The following is a 4795-nucleotide window of genomic DNA, read 5'->3' as shown; positions in this document are numbered from 1 at the left end:
TGTAGATGAGAGTTCCATGTTAGCTTCTTGTCGAGGATAATACCAAGGTATTTCACCTCTTCAGAGAAGTTTAGTTGGCTTTTGAAGATTTCGGGAGGTTTCAAGCCCGTTAAACTTCTTTTCCTGGTGAAAAGGACCATCTCAGTCTTCTTGGGATTGATCGACAGTGAGTGTTCCTTACACCATGTTTCTATCAATTTGAGCCCATCCTGCCCTCTATTGCACAGTGTGTTTACAAATTTGCTGGTGTGCAAGATAACTATGTAATCTGCGTATACAATTGTGTAGAATCCATTTTTGTTAAGGTGATTAATTAGGGTATCCAGAACTATGTTCCAGAGAAGGGGTGATAGGACCCCTCCCTGTGGACATCCCCTCATGACCAGTCCTTTAACTGTGATGTCTTCTACATTAATACTTATTGCTCTGCTAGAGAGCATCTGGAGTATCCATTCTCCTAATACCAGGGGTACATTCCTGGAGTGTAGTTGCTGGGTAATTGTTGGAAAGGTTGTTTTATCAAACGCTCCCTCAATATCTATGAATATACCTAGGGTGGATTCTTTGTTCTCCAATGATCTCTCGATTCTGCCAACACATGGTGAAGGGCCGAATCAGTAGACCTTTCCGGGGTATATGCATGCTGATTTGGATGAAGTGGGTTGTTAACAAGTACTTCATCTCTTATGTACCGCTCACATAGCCTCTCCATGGTTTTTAAGAAAAACGATGTGAGACTAATTGGTTGGAATGCTTTTGGTAGGGTGTAGTCCATCCTACCTGGTTTGGGTATAAATACTACTCTTACTTCTCTCCACTTACTGGGAATATACCTCAGAGCTAGAGAGGCTCTGAATATTCCAACCAGGTGTGGCGTAAGAGTGTCTAGTCCCCACTGAAGTAGGGCTGGTCTTATACCGTCAGGCCTGGTGACTTGAAGGGGGAAAAGCCCGATATAGCCCATCTTATTTTGTCCTCAACAATTACTGTACTAGCATATTGCCAGTCATATTGTGAGGGTGTTATTGGTACATCCGTCCAGTTCGCCGTTCTAGGAAAGACAGAACCTGGGAAGTGAGTTTCCATAAGAATCTCAGCACTCTCCTGAAGGTTGGCGGCTTTGTCGCCATTTTCCCTCGTCATGATGCCGATAGTCTTATGGTGGTCATTTGAGAGTGCCTTCTGTAGCCTAGAAGCTAGTGGAAAGTCTTCGACTGCCTCACAATAGGCTCTCCAGGCTTCTCTTTGTTTTCGTCTGCAGACTTTTTTGAACTCTCTGAGGTTGGCTTGATATATAACCCAGTCCTCTTCGAGTCTTGTACGTTTTGCCTTGTTAAAGGTCATTCTCGCTGTCTTCCTGAGATGTTCCAATTCAGGGCACCACCATTCAGTGTGCTGTTACGACTGCCTTAGAATATATTACAGAAAATGGTCTATAGGTACAATTCCAGAGCTGTAAAATCTATTCTGTATGTCTACCAGTTACTCTGGAGGATCAGAAGAGCGTCCTCTGGCTGGTTGGTGAGGTTGGTTTGTAACTTGCAGCCATGGGAGGGTATCTCTCCGAAACTTGACATAGGAGACCTACTTTCAAGTCGCATATTTGTGTTGTTCAACTTGATGAAAATAGTCACAGACTGATTGAAGATAACCTTCAAAGCTGGTGAAATATGAATCTGGTCAAATGTGCTCAGTTCGAAAGTAAAGTACATTACCCAATAAAAAAACCGTCAATATAGTTGACGCTTTTTCCAAAAGCGAGAGAAACAACAAATTTTCACTACTGGAATAACCTATTCACAACAGTTATTTCCTTGACATAAATCAATCAGCAACTTATAATGTATCTCACTTCTCACACATTCTCCTTCGCCACCAAGGCCTCATGAATTGACAATTTCTATCATCTTCATTTATTCAAGAGTTTTCTTTTGAAAACAAACAAAAAGTAATGAATGTCTGAAATTACGGGCGCGCGCATTGTTCAAAAATGGACGAAATCGGCGCTTATATAAACGTAAAGATTCACGCGGCGGCCCTTAGTGCTTCTCGCGTCGCGACGGATAACCGTACCGATGCTCGATTGTTTCACTGGTGTGACTTTGAGACAAGTTCGTTGATTGGAGATCGCGATCATCTCTTCCGGGGACCTTTGTCGAAGAGGGCGTGATTTAAGGTAAGAATAACAAAAAATGAATGACGGTATCATATTTCCAATATAAAACACTTTTATTCGATGAAATATATTACGATACTAGACTATTTTCCTAATTTGGATTTGACATTCGCGTTTATTCTTATTATGTTATGTTGAAATGAAATCATGTTGAGACGTTTAAATTTTAGTCGAAATTTTTTTTTCGCTACCTCGAAATTTTATACTACATGGAAAAATATTTCGCATTGAAGAATTTATGAATGAATATTCACGGTCATCAACAATTCCATTTTCCATTTAAATAACAGGATTTTTTAGGTTTCCATTTTTTGATTTTTTTCTCTGAAAAAATGACTGTAAAGATGTAGAGCATTAAGAATGCTACAAAAAGTTTCTATATACTATAACTGTACAACCTATAGTTTTCAATTAACAGAACTTGGAAATATGAATGTTACTAAAAATAGACATTCAATTCATGGATCTAACATTGAAAATTGGGTTGTCGTTCGTAGGAGTGGAGTTCGTAGGAAAAACAGATTTTTTAAACAGATTCACATTTTGTCTTCCATCGAGGACCGCCCGCCAAGTACTGATGATGCCCAATAGGCTGAAACAGCTGTCTACCGGTGGCTCTTAAATTGAAATCAATATGAGAATGACCAGAAAAGTACTTATTCATTTGTCTTTTGATTTTCATGGAGTTATTTTCCAGCAGCTTGACTGCATTACCCTTTCTCTAGTCTACTTTATTCTAGTCACATAGTATCAGGTTTTCAGGTAGAGAATAAAAAAATATCGTTGAAAATGAAGAACCGAAATAATGTATATATTTCTGCAAAAAGCGAACTATCTATCTATTACGATATTTTGTGTTGTTTTTTTCTTGGCACAATCTATACACGATACGATTTTTACACGGCATATGTAGGAAAACAATGCCATGTATGCTAAAATCTCACGGAATTTTGGACTAGAACTAAAAAGAATCTTACAAGGAAAGGAAAAATTAAAATTTCTATTGATACTGAAACTGTGTAGGATCATCTGGAAATAATGTATTTAAAAAACACTTTATTGTGAGATTTTCACTAAACCATTTTACAAAAACGCAACACGTGTTTCGCCATACAATGCATGCTTCTTCGGGCATGTGCGTGAAAATCTCACAATAAAGTGTTTTTTAAATACGTTAGTTATGGATTTCCATCAAGTATGAGCCGATATCATCATATATCATCTGGATATATTCTCATTGTTTGATCATATTGTACTTTCCCCTTTCTTTCATCGTTTTATTGTTTGACTTTTTCGGAGGACATAACACATAATAATGATAAATATTTTTCCAAAATATATTGGTGGTGAGAGGGTGAATGATAAGTTGAAACTATTTTAATTAGATTCGACGATATTGTTTTATATTAATCCATTTCTTGTCAGAAATGTAATTGATTCTTACATTGGAGAACTTTTATCTTCATTCGTTTTATAAATATATATGTTGTACAATTCACTGTCAACAATCGATATATAGAATGCAGAAAGATAAGAGTTATTCAATGTGGAATAAACATTTCTGGCTAAACTAAACACAGTACTCTTGAATATAGTTTCAACTCATCAATTCACAAATTTTAGTTTGATTTTCAGGTAGATATGAGCACTATACAGCCTCGAAAAATATAGTTAATGAAATAAAGGAAGATATATACATATCAGTCGCACTTTTCGATCACAGTAAAATAAACATAGCCCCATTTACATTTTGAGAAGATTATATAAAGATGGAGGACGCACAAGGGAATAAGGTTGAGGTCAGACACCAAAACAATAACCAGCTAATGATTCCAAAGTATCATTGAAGAATGGATAAGTACATATTTTTGTGGTAGTTAATGAACTGAAGAATTCAAAGGTGTATCATTCCTTTCAAACACATCTATCAAAATCCGAATAATTTCAACATATACTTCTAGTCTTGGTTCTTATGTTTATGAGCTGGAATCCTTGTGAAAGACTGAGTAGAAAGAACCATTTTTCTCTTTTCGTGTATCCGGATAAACATGATTAATTTTATAAACGAATACCAAAGTTTCCAGCGCCCGGAAAGTTGGAAGTTCAAACTTTAATTGAAACGATTCTGGAGCTGAATAACTTATTCTGTTATAGATGCAAGTTTAATTCTCGAAGAAACTCTATGTCAAAATATAATAGTGCTTCCGAAAAATAACAAATACATTCTGTGAAATCATTGACAAAAAATACTTCAGAAAAATGCTCGAAAAGGTTCATTTCAAAATTGAACATGTTATTTTTAACCCCTCCATCTCTTTATTCCTAAGAAGTGAGAACCGCAAATTTCAAAATGGAAAACTACCCCCTGTAACAACTATATTGACATATTTTTCAACATTCAAACCCCCTGAAGGCCACTTCATATATCGGTGCACTAAAAATATAGTTTCCATACTTCTTCATAAATATTAATGTCACAATACATTGCCTTGCTGGTAATGGACTACCAGCAAGACATGTTGCTTGAAATGAAAATATATCGAATGTGTATAACATATCATTGTGCGATTATTGGTTCCGAGAAGCATATGCCCTGAGCAAGTGCAATAATAACAGCCT

The sequence above is a fragment of the Leptinotarsa decemlineata genome, unplaced genomic scaffold, assembly GCF_025532065.1.
Source record: "Leptinotarsa decemlineata unplaced genomic scaffold, Ldec_3_MD MMD2_tig00000505_RagTag_RagTag, whole genome shotgun sequence".
NCBI classification, from domain to species: Eukaryota; Metazoa; Arthropoda; class Insecta; order Coleoptera; family Chrysomelidae; genus Leptinotarsa; species Leptinotarsa decemlineata.
This window is presented reverse-complemented; position numbering follows the sequence as displayed.